Source organism: Solea solea, chromosome 15 (genome assembly GCF_958295425.1).
Source record: "Solea solea chromosome 15, fSolSol10.1, whole genome shotgun sequence".
Taxonomy (NCBI): Eukaryota; Metazoa; Chordata; class Actinopteri; order Pleuronectiformes; family Soleidae; genus Solea; species Solea solea.
This window is the reverse complement of record NC_081148.1, coordinates 9,933,219-9,951,574: the sequence shown is the minus strand read 5'-3', so window position 1 is coordinate 9,951,574 and position 18,356 is coordinate 9,933,219.

Below are 18,356 nucleotides of genomic sequence, written 5' to 3'. Positions count from 1 at the left end.
ACAGGCTGAACCATCCTGTTCCTCTCCGAGTCGTGATGTGGGTGGAAGTCGTATGTGTTTGCATTCATGTGACAAAACCGTACACCGAGCAGTGTTGGGGACCTGCATATTTTCAGTATACAGTAACTGCATGCCTGCATATGTCGGCTGCTGTGGCTCAAGAGTATAGACTGCATCCAAGAAAACAAAATGTGCAGGAGCTTGTTGGGATACAAACCCACAACACACACACACACACACCCTTCAAAGCTTCTCATGTACAGTTTTCCAGTAAAGAAATCAGCTTTAGCTAATGTCTTGCTGCTCAGTAAACCTGCTCTTACAGATGCATTTAAGGCGCCTGCACTCGGAGGCCAAGGAGCAGCGCTCATTAGGCCACAGATGGTCTCTCCAGTAAGCCCCCACTGCACACTCACGCGATTAGCTCACTCCTAATCTTTATGACATTGTCCTCTGTCTGATGAACGCCTCTTATTGGTTTTAAGAAACGTCAAAGTTTTTTTGTTGTTCTTTTAAAAAGTGTCAACTTCAGGCAAACTCTACAGATATTCCATGAAAATGAGGTTAATGTTTCATTTGATTGAATGAAAAACACTTGTATTATTATCATTACACTTGTAGAACATGTCTGGTTTTAAAAGTGTCCGTGTGCGTGTGTGTGTGTGTGTGACGCGTCCGCTCTTCTTCCGTCACTTCACACAGACAGCGGGCGATATTATGAAAACTGCTGGAGCAAATACATCAACCCCATCTTTTGATTATCTGCTGCCTGCTGATCATTAATTGCAATCTGCAGCGTTGTAAGTGAACATCTGCTTGTAGACAACTGCTCGCTCGCTCGCTCTCTGCGAGGAGGCAGTGTGAGGTTTGCTGTGAATGTAGGTCATTAATTTGTTTCTGTCCTTTGTTTACTTAAGGAAGGGGGACAAAGGGGCAGCTGCAGAACCATTTGGCTGTGCCCAAGGCGGGCCAGCTCAACATGTTGGGAGGCTGAGACCAGCTTGGGCTCCTGTCTGGGGCCCGGGCCCCTGCACTCTGTCGCTTCGCTTGTGGGAGCGGCCTCTGCCAAGCTGCCAGTGAGGGCCCTCTTACCAGGGGAGGGGTGGAAGGTGGAGGGTGGAGGAGGACATAAAGAGGGAAAAAAGGAGTGATGTGAACGCGAAGCATCCTGATGTTTTACTGTTTTATTTACAAACTTACAGCCTCCAAAATGCACCTGCTTTTGGTCACAACTTCCAAAAACCAGATGTTTCCAATCAAAAGACTTGAGAGCACCACACACTTCTATGAATGCAACTTTAAACTTAAAGTTTATCTGAGTATTTTGGGTGACAAAAAAAATCCTCACTGCAAGTGTGGCTGTTTCATGTTTTTACACGTAACAGCTGACTCTCCTGTTCATAATGGGGCAAAAAAAAAAAGCTGTTTAAATTTACAGTAACAAAGACCTGAACAAACAGGATTCCAGCTTTTAGCCTTGACAAGACAGCCTCTCCACGAAAGCATTCATTCACCGCTTATATTGCACGACCCAGAAGAAAAGCCTCCTGGATCCTTTTCATGTCAGAGACTTGTTGATTCTCTGTGAAAAAAAGGGAAACACTCCCAGGCCAGCTCTAGTCACGGAAGAATTGACAGAGAAAGAGGAAAGCAGGGACAAACATGTGCACGGATGTGTGTGTGTGTTTTGTGTGTGTGTGCGCGCGCGCGCAAGTGATTGAGGATTGTCTGCATATTTAAAAGAGTTCCTTTGTCAGGCACTCAGCGCAGCGGGACAGAAGGCAAGCAACAAGCGGCCCGCCTGCAAGTAGACAATACAGTGGCACTACACTGGCTGTGGAGCGAGGCTGGGAGGAGGAGGAGGAGGAGGAAGGGGGGTGGGATAGAGAGGCATGGAGTGGGGTGAGGTACCATTTTTTTTTTTGGGAAAATTGGGAGGCACAGTGTCCCAGCAAGGCATCCATCTATCCAGCCAGCCACTGCACCCTCCACCCCTCCACCCCCTACTCCCAGAAAACAAAAGGCGACACAGCTCGAACTTGAATATCTGTGTGTCTCAGTACTTACCCATGACCCCCTCTGTCACACCCCCAACACACACATAGCTATTCTTCTTAGGACCCTGCTTTCCATTTATTTGAAAAATAACCATTTTCCCTGACCTTTAACATAACAGGTTAATGCCTAACCCTGACCTTAACCTATTCAAATATAAGCAATAAACTTGACCTGTTCCTTAGCAATTTGGACCCGATTTGGTCTCCATGAGGACGACTGGTCCTGACAAGGTCAGTGTTAATGCCAGAAAAGGTCCTGAAGAGGTGACAAATACAAGTACACATACACACACACAGATGTGTACATCTACATTTATCTACATGTAAAAGAACAACTTCAGACAAGAATGTCATTCAGGAGCCGTTCACACGCACAAGGAGCACACAAGTTCATACAACCTGTGATCTAGTGCGAGCGCGCACACACACACACACACACACACACACACACACACACACAAAGGCCTCCAGCTGGTCTGTCTTTAGGGCTGGGCCACGATGGGATTAAACAGTACTTGTTCTTTGTGTGACTCTTGTATGGAAGCAGAGCAGTGCAGCCGTGGTCTGTCTACATGAGTGAGAGGGAAAAAAGAGAGAAAGGGTAGAGAGACATAAATCATAAAAGGAGGTGATGATGATGAAGACGAAGAAGATGAAGATGGCTCTGGGGTTAAAGAGTCTAAATGAACTGGATTAAGAATTAAACTTAGACTTAAACAAAACCTCCTCCTTTGCCCTCCACACTGCTGCTGCTGCTGCCCTCGCCCAGCTGTGTGTGTGTGTGTGTGTATGTGTGTGTGTAAGATAAGGAGTATTACCAGGGCGTGTTCGGGTGTTGATGGAAAATGCTGGCACCAGGACTCACATGCACGACTCAGCACTATATCGTCTCCATAGTGACCTGTCGGGGTCACACAGGGAGGGGTCCTTCAGTGTCACATCTAAACAACTCAACCTGCCGGGCTGCCTCTGCTGCTGCTGTTTGGATGTTAACACTTGTGTGTGTACGTGTGTGTGTGTGTGTGTGTTAAGTGTTATGTGTGCTGGACACCTGCCTGCTGAGTTGTACACAAGTCTTAGCACCACACACACGCACGCACACACGCGCACACACACGACAAACAAGTCAGCCAGCTGTGATGTTGTGGAAGACTGAAGTTAATTTTCATAGTTATGTTTTTCTGAGATACACATGTGAGACACACACACACACACACACACACACACACACACTGGATAATGGCTCATATTCCACCTGCTGTGTCTTATTATTGGGTAAGTAAAAAAAAAAAGAAGCCCTGAATGCACAATGACATTTGACGTGTCATGGTGCTGTCAAGCTGTCAAGCTGCAACACTTTAAAATCAGCAATAATAAGAAGCAGTGCGTGTCTTACATGCACTTATGACTTTATAATCACTGTTAGTCTGTTTTTTTTTCCTGACCCCATTTAGACACAAAGTCTCGCAGCAGCAGCAGAAGACGATTTTATGGTGGGGAAACAAGTTTGGAACATACGCTGGTAAATATGTTTTAATATATTTAATTTATATTCACTTTGGTCTTCAATGTCGTTAAACCATCAATAACATGTTTGTCTGACAAGAAAAAGAAAGAAACCTAGTGTCAACTTTTCTAAAAATGAAACCTTTCACCGGACAAAAACACTAAGAATACACCTCAGAATTAGCACGGGGGAATATTACTTATTTTACTGTGATGTAGTATGTTAAAATATAGCACAGATTAATATGGAAATAAACAGTATGTAGACCTGGGAAATACATCAAAACAATATATACTGTGACATATTTACACACTTTTAGCCATAATTACTCATGTTTTGGCTCAGTATTTGTGTTTTCTGTCCATAAAGAATGTTTCTTTAACTTCAGCTGACATTTCATTACCGTTTGACTGATTTTGAACTTTTTTTTATCATAATAAACTTTATTGCCCTTCATTAACAGTAAGAAACAAACCACAGGGTGGGCTTATGGGTGCATGTCTTGCCCAAGGACACATCGGCAGGCAGACGAGCAGAGCCAGGAATCGGACCCACAACCTTCAAGTAGAAGGACGACTCACTCTACCACTGAGCCGCCGTGTGAAGTCAGGTTACGTTGGTGAAGTTAATCCCAAAGATGATCCTGATTTCTGCGGAAAACTTTGGTAAATTCTGATATGAATGAATGAATGAATGAATGAATGAACGAGATTGATTCAACATGTGAATCTGTTGTCTCAGATAAAACAAATTGACTGAATGAGCAAATAAAAAACACATTTATGTAAATAGTACGCGGACACATGGCTGCTGCGTCACTTGTTTGTCTCTTTATCGCGAGGTCGACGTTTCCTTGATACAAGGAGAGACATTGAACACATGAGAATGTGCATGAGAGAAGGAGCTGGTGCATGTGTGTGTGTGTCTGTGCGTGCGCGCGTGTGTGTGTGTTCTCTCACCCTGTGATGCCAACCTCTTCGCTCCCCCCCAGCAGCTCTGGCCAGGCACGACCCATCTGTCACATTCCTCCTTCCATCCATTCTTCCATCCCTCCCCCATACGCCACACTCTATCCATCCCTCCCTCTGCGTTCCCATCCTTCCTTTCCATCCCTCCTGTCTTTCTATCTGCCCCCATCTCTCCATATCTTGGCTCCATCGTCCTCCATCCAGGTTCTCCCTCGCTCTGTCTCTCTTTCTCTACCTTCTCCTCTCTTTCCTTCCGCCTCTCACCTCTCACGTGTCTCGACATGAATGACCAGGCTTACGGTGATGGAAATGAAAACATCTGCCCACTCCAGCTTGTGTAATAATACTAATAGTCACCATCGAAATATGAAAACAACTGAGGCCTGCAGCGATTTTCCATTGTAGCCACACAGCTACTTAGGGCCAACTGAGGAGCCTGTGGGCTCATGTCGAGCCCTAAGGCCCAGTGTTCCTGCTCCATGCTGAACCAAAGTGATCCAATCTGGGCCAGAGAGACAGGGGTCCTGCCTAGGGAACTGGCACTGTATCTATATATGTATGTGTGAGTAGTGTAGCATCAGGGTGTAGCCCGGGGTGTGCTGGCATGGCTGTGCATTGGATTACTGAAGGCAGCTCGGGACCATCTGCATGGTGGGGAAGACGAAGGGGAAAGAGGAGAGGAGAGGTGAGGAGAGGCCAAAAGAGCCAATGAGTCTTCATCGAGTTGAGTGTGATAACTGACATTTCTCTTTTCTGTGTCTCTTTATAAGAATGAATCGTAGTTTTCCAGTTGTAAAATGAATCCCCAGCGATTTGACTAGTCGCCCCCTGTTGGCCCACCGCTACTTCCTTCCTCCTTCTTAGGCTCCACTTTTCAAACCAGAAGTCTATTTTTATACACAGTCTTTTGTGACTCGGTGTCAGCTGCTCAGGCCTCCATTTGCTTTCAGACGTCCTGCTGGTGTTGTCACTCCAGTGACTTGACGTGACTTTTATTGACTGAAAATTTGTTTCCCCAACGGAGACAATGAAGTACTTACTAGTAGAATGAAATATATATGAACAAGTGTTGAATGGACTGCTGCGACAGTTGGTCATTCAATCTTTTAGACATGATGTCCAGGTAATGTAGACATGATCTCTTTATGTCTTTAATGTCCAGACATTTGAGTGTGGACATTCTCTGGAGTTTGCCTTTTTTAGTCCTTCCATTTCCTCTTATATTGACTTTAACGTGAGTGAAACATTTTCAAATCTTCTTGAATAGGACGATGAAGCACATGAGTGACCACCAGTGTGAATGGCAGCTTGTATCGTCCAGTAAGAGCCTGGTTGCTGGTGAAGAACGTGAACTTCTGGTTTGTTTTGTAACCACCATAAAGTGCTTACTACTAGAGTGGAATAAAATAAACCTCGTCCTGACATTATGGTGGAGATGTTTATGGTTTTAAGTCATTTGTCAGACATGATCTGCAGGTATGGGTCGGGACATTGTCTGGAGTTTGCCTTTCACGGATGACGAACGCAGCCGTACATGGTCTGAGTGAGACACGTGTACAAAAAGACGAGAAGGTGGAGCCTGGATTCAGCAGGAAGCAGGACACTTGCCCATGCTTCCACTGTTTCTCCTGCTACGTTATCACATGAAATCACTCTGACATTATTTAGAAAGAGGTAGAGAATATCCAGAGTGACTTTTGTGGAGTTTTTTTTATTCACTTCAGTTCCAGACCTTGGTAATCATCGAACACTTACTGTTATGCCGCTGTGAGGCTAAATATTACACTTATTTGGTGGAACATATGTGAATGGTGAGTGGATTTGAAAACTGTGTTGTTTCGAGTCAAAGAGGTTGAGAAGGGCCACACAATAACTTCATAACTTCCACTATCAGTTGTGATACTTAAACTCAGGGAACCGATGGACGACTTTTCTGACACCAGAGACGCGAAAGCTTCGATTAATTTTATGATGATTTAATTATGACACTGACAAAAAAGCTCATCTCAGACACACATCTGACTGAACTCTAGACCCTTCACCACGAAAGTGACGGCAACAGTCTCATCAGGTCTGATTCCATCACTTTCAACATTTTATTAGGGTTCATCCAGAGTTCCACACATGGTGGACCCAGAGTTTATTAGAGTTCAAACTTGTCTAATGGACCGGTCTTTAAAAAGCTTTCATTGGTCCCATGTTTGAAGCTGTCAAGCTGTCACTTTAATGACCTTTTATATTCTGCCTCTAAGAAGAATGATCTCTACCTGATCAGATATCTCCACCTGATATTAACATTCAGTCACATGTGGACAATGTAGACAACATCAAGGTAGGCAGATGGACTCCTGTGGACTCTTCACCTCCCAAGTTGTGCATATAGAAGAGCTTCAAACAACTTCCAAGGGAAACGAGGAGGGTTCCATCTGATAGGATTGTGGGAGTATTTTCCAGATGTTTGTGAATTAATGTTATTCGGGTTAGACATATTTACCTATTCATTCATACATTGTCCACCGCTTTATCCTCCACATGAGGGTCGCAGGGCTGCTAGTGTCAATGCCAGCTGACATAGGATGAGAGGCGAGGAACACCCTGGACAGATCGCCCGTCAACCGCAGGGCCAACATAGAGAAGAACAACCATTCATGCTCACACTATGGGCAATTTAGAGTGTTCAATTAACCTCTGCACATATGGGAGGAAACTGGAGAAAGCCAATGCATGCAAAGGCCCGGACTGGGACAGACAGGTGTTTCAGACAGGATGCCCACAGTGCGGGTCCTTCTTATCTTTTGTCTCCACCGCATCACCTTTGCTCCAGACCACTCAGTGACTCAGAGCGACGCACTGGATGAGGTCAATTGGGATCAATGCAAATGATTGAGGCATGTCTAAACTCAGAGCAGACAGCATTTAGTGCACATGTTAGAAAGGGTAAATGTTTAAAGGCCACCATGCGGTTTGAAAGTCGGAAAATGTAGCCGTTATAACATCCTCCGTTGGGCTTCACACCTAAAGTTTGAGCTTTGGACATTGTAGAAATCAGTTTGGAAGAATAAATGTGCAGTTCCAGATTTTTTGAAATGTGGATTCATGTGTTATCTGTGTGTGTGTGTGTGTACTGTATCGTAGGTCTTCCAGAAGGTCTTCTCAAGAAGGGGGACAGGCTGGCAAGCAGCTGTGGTTGTAACTCTCTCTCTCTCTCTCTCTCTCTTGAACACACACACAGACACACACACACACACACACACATACATACACACGCTCAAAAAAAAAAAAGGAAAAAACACAAGCTGTTGCTGCTTAACGACTGGGCTGCTCCAGAGCACATCTGCACTCTGCATTATCATTAGTTCTCTCCCACATCCCTAGGATCGCTGACAAAGTGAACAATACCGACAATCACCCCCATCAGCTGCGGCCATATGGGCGCCATCCATAGATGCAGCCCCCCCCCTCCCCTCCGACTGGCTGTGTATGTGTGTGTGTGTGATGGGAGTGTGTGTGTGTGTGTGTGTGTGTGTGTGTGTGTGTGTGAGGGGGAGCAATTGTACCAGCATCTGTTTGGCACTCACTTGCTCACTCTGCCATTTTTTTTGAAGATGTGTCGGCCGAGCTGGCGATGAAGAAAGTTCCCTTTGCTGTTATCACAACAATCCTGTATCATGCATGTGTCTCTGCTTTTTTTAAAGAAAAAAAAAAATCATTAGCTCACTCTCACTGCCCATCTCATTTATTACTTCTCCTTTGCTGCCTCCCTCTCGATCCGCCTCCCTCTCTCTCTCTCTCTCTCTCTCTCCCTCCCTCCTGTTTCCCTCCCCTGGACAGTTAAATGTATTGCCAGGTATGCTCCTGGCGGCTGCGTCTTGTAATTGCCACCACCTTAATCCTCCATCCTAATGAGCTGAGGGGGGGGGGAGGAGAAGGAGGAGAAAGGGGAAGGAGAAATGTGTGTTTTTTGGTGGGGGAGTCGGCCCAGATGGTAGAACAAGGTGTGCTCCACCACTCTTCTGCTCGATCCCCAAAATCGTTCCTTTCCTGTGGTCCTCTCCTCCTTGTCCCTCCTCCCTCCTGGACTTTGAACCCAGCTGGTGGAGGTGTTTTTTTTCTCTGGGATCAGCAGCAGAATCCTTCACTGCTGTTCTAATTATGTTTCCCACTCCAAGCCCCAACTGCATATCGTTTCTTTTATATTCACATTCCTCTCTAACTTCTCTCTCTCCATCTCCCTCTCTCTCTCTGATGGATCATAAGCAGAAGCTTCAGTCGCTCACTGGAGACTTTTGAGAGAAGCAACAACGACACTTCACAGCACGTCACCTTGAGATTAGCGTTTGTTCATGCATAGTTAAAGACTGTTGGTGTTTCTGCTCTTGTTTCCGTATAAAGCTTGAAAACCAGGCGTACAGGTGTCGCTATTAATTGAATCCCCTCTTCTGCCGCACCTCTGCTGTGCAGTCGCTTCAAACTTAAGAGGAAAAACATGCCACAGACTCGCGAGCAGACACAAAAAGAACCATAAATTCACACTGACAGGAAGCGGAAAAGATTCAAACGCACGAACAAGTTAAAGGTCCATTGTGTAAGATTAAATTGAATATCATACGTTTGTGTTTTACAAGAATCATCTAAATTGGCAGCCCATGGCCAAGAGGAAAGGAATTAAGCTTGTAACTGGAGACAAGATGGTTCAAATCCCAGGACAGGTCAAAGGCTGCTCCCTGGGCACGGCTTGTGTGTGTTCACTACTGTGTAAAGAAAGATCAAAGGTCAAATTCACTATCACTACTTGGTGTGTGTGTGTGTGTGTGTGTGTGTGTGTGTGTGTGTGTGTGTGTGTGTGTGTGTGTGTGTGTGTGTGTGTGTGTGTGTGTGTGTGTGTAAAAATAACTTTTATGGAAATAATTGTTGTTTTCATTACAACAGAATGAGCCACCATGTTTTTAATGCACAAGCTAAACACTGCTGCTGAGTTTGAATGACAACGGGTGAAGGGTGAAGTGAAAGATAACCAGCTACAACATGGAAGTTCACTGGTAGATGTTGCTAAATCCTACACACTGTACCGTTTATATAACGTTGTAGTATGGCATGACAGAGAATTACCATCATGTCGATCCAAAGTTTGCATGCTCTCCCTGTGTCTGCAAAGGTTTTCTCAGGTGACTCTGACTCTCTCCATTGAAAGGATGGATGGACATTATCTTGCTGTAGCTTATATAGGTAGTTGTAGCATAGGTCAACTTATGGAAACTGGCATAAAAATAGTAATTATTCAGTAACCTATTTCATAATCAAGCAGAAAAATAGCCACGTTCCTACAGCTGGACAATGAATAAAAGAGCAACTTTAACTCAATTCTACTCTCCACCAACTCCTGGGGTTTACATATTAGACTCTTCAGCTGCTTAATGTTCACCAGCTAGTCTCTAACCTTGTTTTTTGTTTGGCACAGAGCAGCTAATAAACATTGTTTTGCTTCAGCTGCTGCAGCCAAAGAAATTAGACTGAACTACATGGACACGTTGCCAAAAACTATTATGATTACACATTATATGGAATTATTATATAGTTAAGGGTTATATACTGTATGATTGATAATATTTATATATATGTTGTATTTTTCTAGTTACTACACTAAAAGTAACTCTTAAAAATACACTTAAACTGTTAATGATTATTCATTGTCATTGTTTTTAAATAGCAAACATGTAGTAAACATGTGATTTCATTTTAAAAAATGCTGGTTGTTTTGGTTTATTTTAATTTGTCTTCTCGACACATATGTTGGCGAACTGTTGACTTTCTCTGTGTTAGCTGCTTGTTTGCTGACAGGCTTTTTTCTGGTGAAAAAAGAAAAAAAGGAAAACATGACAAACCACCTCTTAATCACTGCCCAGGTGTGTGTAAACACAGCAAAAAAAGGGGGAGGGGCACACAGGTTTACATATTCATACATAGAGAAAATTATGACGTGTGTGTGTGTGTGTGTGTGTGTGTGCACGTGGGATGGCGAGCATGCACATCCTTCCTCAACCCCTCCTTACCTAAACAGAACAAGCGCCTCCTGGGCAAATATTTAAAGTCAAAACAGGCTGGGCCCATAAAAAGCTGAGAGGTGCTGCTGCTGCTGCTGCCGCTGCTGCTGCTGCTGCTGCTGCTGGTGGTGGTTGTGGTGTGGCTGCATCTGTTGAGGGTGAGGGAGGGAGACATGAGAGAAGAGGGGTGGCAGCAGCTGCCAAAATGAGTATGGACACTGCTGACACCAACACCTGTCCATAGTGGAGACACACAGCCAGCAAATGTCCAGCCACAGCCCTGCAAACACACACCACATCACACACGCACATACACACACACACACACTCCCACTCACACACACACACACACACACACACACAAACACCATGTGTGGAACTATCTAATTGTTGAATAAGTTGTATGACAAACGTTAAGTACTACACACAGACACACACACACACACACAATCACACCTGTGGTTTCCCTAGGCCAGGGACATAACACACACACACACACACACACACACACACTTACCTAACCCAGACCTCTGTACCTCACCACACCCCTTTTCCTCTGGTTGACCCCCATCTGTTGCCTCCCTGGGGAGTGAGTGTGTGCATCTGTGTGTGTGTGTAAGAGTAGGAGGTCATGGGGCGGGGGGGGGGCAGGCAGGCATTGGCTCCGGCTGCCCATTGACCAACAGCTGCTGGACTTCTCATGCTGGGCTGGACGGCGGGGAAGGTGATGGCAGCTGATTTGATGGGAAGGTAAAAATCTGAGGACAAGACGCGAGGACCTGGGGTTTGGAGTCCAGTCTGAAGCTGGGTTTTACAGGCCGAGGTGGGAGCAAGGGTTGGAGCTGGGGTTTTGAGCCACGGTAAAAAGGCCAGACCATGAGTGAGGACAGGGAGGCTCCAGGAGTGACAGCCTAAGAGTGGGGTTGCCAGAGATGAGCAGAAAGGCCTTGGAAAGAAGCCAGATTCTGTGCAGGGTTTTGATGCCAGAAAGACACAATGAGGTTACATAGAGGTGAGGCCAACGCCAGGGCTATGTTTGAAACAAACTGGAACATGTGACGTCTCACCTGAACAAGTCTAAAGATAAAAGTGTTGCAACGAAAACAGGAGGTCAAACAATCTTTGAAATTCCCATAGAGAAGGATTCACCTACACCTCTAATCCACTTCAATTCTGCTGGGATGCTTTCTGGATTATAATCATCCACAGAATGCAGTTTAGTAACATTGACCACAAACGCATTTCTTGCCATTGAACCCCCTTTTTTTGACTGGAAAGTGCGCACCAATCTCCATAGAGAAAATCATTAATTTTACATTACATTACACAGGAGTTGTTGAGCGAGTGCTGCCCCTGCCAGAAAGTTCACTTGTGTTGTTTAGTGATGTTGATGTTTCAAATTGTTCGTTCAGATTTTCCCATTAGACAAGCAGCTCCTGTGTCCGCTTTTCTCTATGGACTTTGGTGCAGGGGGGAATAAATGATCTGCAGAGTTCAACTTTCAGCTGAAAAAAGGCTGTGAAACGGCGAGATAAAGCTGTGAATATGACAACTTAGACTCAAGCAGACATAGATTTTTATTAGAAAAAAAATCACAGAAATCACTTCAAAAACCCTTTAAGTTAAGTTAAGTGTCAATTTAAGTTTTTGAGGCTTTATCAGGGTGAAGAAGAGAAAAGAGACAAACACGTGTAGGGCCTCAAATATTGTGGATGTTGATTATTAAAGAATAAGAAGTCACGTGTGTGATGTATAATTGGTCTTGTGTAAAAGAAAAAAGAAATGTCGACTTTGCTTTTCACGGACAGGAATTCAGGCCTAACGCTTGCGCTGCAGCTGTTGGTGATAGTTGTTAGGAGGACAAACAGGTTTGAGCGTGAGGTCTGGGCTTAACATGAGCTGATATAAGAGCTGACAGCTGTTCACAGTGTCGACCGTCACACATCTGCTGCGGACGGGTTCTCTTACAGAGTGGCCACAGTTCAGGGGCTGGGGAAGAGGGAGGGAGGAGGGGGGAGAGAAGGGGGGGGGGGGGGGTGAACCCGGGTGAGGCAGGAGAAGGAAGGCCAGGTGAGACAGTGGTAAAAAAAAACAACAACAACTTTGCAGGCTTTTATTGCCACAGATTCCACAGTAAGGTTACAGTCACAGGTGTGGAGTGTTGGGTGTTGGAGCAGATCAGGTGGCGGTTCACTGGTGTCACACAGCTCTAAATCACTCATGAATACTTTTATTTACGTTTTAAAAAACAGGCTTTTACATTATCATGGTTTTGAGCGTTGGAATGTTTGTGTGGAATGTTCCTCTAAAATGTGTAAAAAATTTAGTCAAATGAGGCAGATGTGCCTCATTTTAAAAGCTGCTACTCGTTGACCTTTGCCCAAAAGTCAGACCACCTTAACGGAGACACAGAGAAAAGGTCACGTGAGCGGGGAGGAGGTACACTCATCACCTTTGGGGCATATCTCCACCTTAACCTAAGGCAGTATGGAATAAGACTCCTCTGCTGCTAAAAGGAATGGACATTTTAAGAAATATTGATATGATTAGTTCAACACAATCTCTGCAAACAATAGGAAATAATTACTGTAGTTATGAAAATGTGTTCTCTTTTCTGTTTTTTTTTATTATAAGTCTTGTTTTATCTGAACTGTACCTTAACTAACTGAGTAGTTTTACATTGGCCTTATTATGTTGAAGACTTGACTTAACTCTATAAGTTACTTATTATTAAATGGTATTTGTGTTATCTGTATAAACATTCAGACAGTGGTGTCATCCAGTATATTTATTAATATTTACATAAGGGCACAAATATTAATATAACTCTGGAGGACATTTAATTATATATTCCTTTAACTTACACAAAAGTGGTACAGCTGTCTAAAATGAAGTGTGATTTTCCTGTTGTCTTATATGATTGTGTTTTTATCTATTTTATTTTGGAAGCTTAAAGCTGCACTTATCAATAGCTTTATGTAAATGTGTGATGTGAAGCAGGTCTGACAAAGTCTTGAGCTTCTCTTCAGCTCTGTTTCACATATTTTGCTGCTTCTTTTTGGTTTCATGGCGTCATACAGTGTCGGTTCACACTGACGCTCAATGTTTCCAGCAGCAGCAGCAGCAGCAGCAGCAGCAGCTCAAAGCTTTATAGCTGTAGACTCTACCAGCTCCACGTGTCATGTTATAGGTGAATGTAGTGGAGGAGTTCACATTCACTGAGATAAACCTCTGTGGAGACTAAGACCCCGTTCAGACCTGGTAGTAACGTCCAGGTCGTGCTCAGCAGCTCTGAACAATTAGTCCTTAGATCCAAGAACCACAGAAATCACATTCGGGGGACGTTTGAGTACGTTTGAGGACGTTTGTATCCACATTCCTGAACTTCATGAACTCGATCGCTTCTAATGACGGAGTAGTAGAGACGACCTCCTCACCTGAGGTCTTCTGATCCACGGCAGTTTCCTTTTTTTTTTAACACTAATCAGTGCCTGTATGTTATTTGTTTTCAAATCAATGATTTAATTCAAACATATTTCATGTTATATATCAGCATGTGTAGAGTGTTTGATTCTCCTGTCTCTTTTTTCTACAGACACACACACTGACAGCAGACACACCTGTACAGTTAGATTCTTTGAAAACCTTTCATTTTGTTCTCGAATTAAAGGAGATGATGAACTCTAGGTCTCTGTTCCAAATGTTCTCTTTCACCGTTTGTTTCAGAGAACTGGGGATTATTCCTTAACCTACAGTTCCCTTTGGTCTCTCTTTCACTCTGTGTCACCACAGACACACAAAACCCACACACAGTTATACTGAGAGTCGTGTGGAGATGACAGGCTGAATCAGCACTGTGTGAAAACATTATGGCAATGTTTGAATGTAATGGAGATTTGTTGATTGTGAAAAGTTACACACGACAGATTGAAGGCTTTTAATGTCTCTATGTGTCCATTAGTGTCTTATTTCCCACTAAAGTATCCATAACAACTTCATACGGTGAAAATATGACAAAGTTTTAACTAAATATTTAAGAGTTTCTTGGGGCAAGAAAAAAAAAACTTTTTACATTCACAGTGAAACGTGAAAGTAGAGAATTACAGAAAAACACAAATATCCAGCATCCGTGTTTTCAAAGATCATGGACACACGTGTAGGGAGAGAGGTTCGACTGAGAGAAACACGTTTGTGTTTGTGTTCCTGTGTACACATGAGGGCATCGGAGCAGGTGAATCCTAACACAAAACTCATTTGCTTGTCCATTTACTCTGCAGCAGCAGCAGCAGCAGCAGCAGCAGCCAGTGCAGCACAAAGAGGCCTCACTGTGGGATTCAAATGAAGGAGGGAGGAGGAAGGGGAGCAGCGGCTCATAGAAAGCATGAAGGGCTTGTTGGCGGGGTACAGAGGTTGAGAGGGTAGACGCCGGTATTGAGTGAGTGGCACAAGAAGGGGGAGGAGGTGACAGATGATGAGGAAGGAGGAGTTTGGTTACAAAATTAGCTCAGCTCTAACCCAAATCATGGGGCAGCATTGCCCTCTGGCCCACTGTGACAGCGTCCAGCCTCTCATCAACACAGTCGCACAATACTTGGGAAGGTTAGGCTTCATGCCAGATGCCCGTGTGTGTGTGTTGAGTGTGTGCGTGTGTGTGTATGTGTGTGTTCAAGGTGACACAATTTATTGTCAACAAGACAACCTCAGCATCAGTGAGTCAGTGAGTGTAAAGCAGACAGGATGTTTCTCTGGGTGAGAGTTTGTGGGCTTTTAGAGGTTGATGGTGCATTCACATCCAGTCAAATAGGGACAGGAAGCTCAGTGACCACAGGGAAATTAGCTGCAGGTGAGGCTGTGGTCAACAGCCCACAATAGTAAACAATGACATGGAGGAGGGAGCGAGAGGGAGGGAGGGAGAGAGAGAGAGAGAGAGAGAGAGGGAGAGAGGGGGAGACCTGTGTGTGTGACTGTTTTTGTTGTCAGTGCAATTTTCCATAAATCAAATTAAAGATTCATCTGGAGAGATGAACCTGCCTCTAAGTGAGTGTTTAGCTTAAGCAGTTATTTGCAGTCAAATACCTCCCTCTAGTGTTCATACAGAGAACTACTGCATACAGAGGCGACTGGATCAGATCAGTAAAGACAAACAATTATTAGTGATAGGTAAATGAATGATACCGAGGCTTTGGAGCTTGTGTCGCTCTTCCTGAAGCCGAGGGGTTCAAAACGCTGTGTCGGAGCTTGTATCAAAACACCGGTGTCACATGACCGAAACACTTAGTGCTTCATTGCTTCAAATGTTTCAAAGCGTTTCATTGGCTCATGGTCTGTCAGTGCGTTTCATTGGCTCGTAGTGTTTCAATGTGCTGTGAGCCAATGACAGCTTGACAGGTTTGACAGATTTGAGTGGTTTGGCGCATTTTCGTTTTAAAATACAAACATTAAAATTGAATTACAAGGCTTTTTTCTTCGTCATTGTCAGAAAGTTATTTGTTTTTCATTACTAAAGTACTAAAGTATGACTTTTTTCATAGAAGATGAGAAGATGAGGTTCTTCTCATCACTTACAAATCCCTCCATAACCTGGCTCCCTCATATCTCACTGACCTCCTCCACCTACACTGTCCCACCCGCCGCCTCAGATCCGCTGACTCCAACCTCCTCACTCCCCTCAGGACAAAGCGCCGAACCCTGGGGGACCGAGCCTTTGCTGCAGCCGCCCCCACTCTCTGGAACTCACTCCCACAACTCATCAGGAACTCAGACTCACTACAGACATTCAAATCATTACTCAAAACCCACCTGTTCAAAACTGCATACACTTAACTCTCTATTTCCCATTGTTTTATCCCAGTCCTGTCCTTTGTTTTTGTTTTTGTTTAGTCGTTTTGTGTTTGTACAGCGTCTTTGAGTGTTAAGAAAAGCGCTATAAAAATACGATGTATTATTATTATTATTATTTTTGTCACATTTTGGACAACATACTAAAGTATGACTTTTTTGTCAAATTATGGACAACGTACTAAACTATGACTTTTTGTCACATTTTGGACGACAAACAAAAGTATGACTTTTTGTTGTCATGTTTTTGACGACATACTAAAGTATGACTTTTTTGTCACATTTTGGACGACATACTAAGGTATGACTTTTTGTCACATTTTGGACGACAAACAAAAGTATGACTTTTTGTTGTCATGTTTTTGACGACATACTAAAGTATGACTTTTTTGTCACATTTTTGACGACATACTAAAGTATGACTTTTTTGTCACATTTTTGAGGACATACTAAAGTATGACTTTTTTTCACATTTGGATGACATACTAACCTATGACTTTTTTGTCATATTTTGTTTGTCATATTTTGTATGTCATACTAAAGTATGACTTTTTTTCATATTTTTGACGACATACTGACCTATGACTTTTTTGTCACATTTTGGATGAAATACTAACCTATGACTTTTCTGTCACATTTTTGACGACATACTAAACTCTGACTTTTTTGTCACATTTTGGACAATATGCAAAAGTACGACTTTTTTGTCACATTTTTGACGACATACTAAAATATGACTTTTTTTCACATTTTGGATGACATACTAACCTATGACTTTTTTGTCACATTTTGGATGACAAACTAACCTATGACTTTTTTTCACATATTGGACGACATACTAAAGTATGACTTTTTTTCACATATTGGACGACATACTAACCTATGACTTTTTTGTCACATTTTGGATGACATACTAACCTATGACTTTTTTGTCACATTTTGGATGACATACTAACCTATGACTTTTTTTCACATATTGGACGACATACTAACCTATGACTTTTTTGTCACATTTTGGATGACATACTAACCTATGACTTTTTTTCACATATTGGACGACATACTAACCTATGACTTTTTTTCACATATTGGACGACATACTAACCTATGACTTTTTTGTCATATTTTGTACGTCATACTAACCTATGACTTTTTTGTCATATTTTGTACTCTATACTAAAGTATAACTTTTTTTCACATTTTGGATGACATACTAAGGTATGACCAGTGCCGGCCCTGAGTAATTTGGTGCCCTAGGCAAGATTTTAGCTGGCGCCCCCTTGCATCGCAGCAGTCAATTTCACAATCAACTTTCATACAATCACACAGAAACTGCATGTGTGTATTCAAGATTTTATTTCTTTGAGTAAAAAATATCACACCAAATAAAAACTAAAGAAAGAAACAAGTGATAAATTAAAAAGGACAGGAGCACCTGATGCTGTGTCACTGAAGAGAGAAGAGAAGTATATGTGACGACTGCATGTTACATTTTAATAAAAAAACAGATGCTTGGTGTGCTATACATGAGACTAATATAGACTAATAATGAAAATGTGATGAGATTCATTCAACTTTATTGTCATTGCAATGCAATTCAGTCTAACCAGAGTGCAAAAACCAGTAAAGTGCAGTGAAATGAATATATATGTATAGCCTATGAATGATTTGGGAAAGCTAAGGTATGAAATATTAACAGTAATACACTTTAACTGCACTTTAACACTGATGTAAACTTTAACAAACATAAACTGTGACACATAAAACCAAAGGCTTACAACCACCCTATTACAAAGGGGAAGGACAACTTAAAGCATTTTAACTGACATACAAGCAGGAAAGACACCTGTAAAATAACACCTGAACAGGCCTAATGTTAAGTTTCCAAACGTCCCTGATGAATTTAAGGTGGAGTAACATTAACACACGTCGACTCAGCTATTTA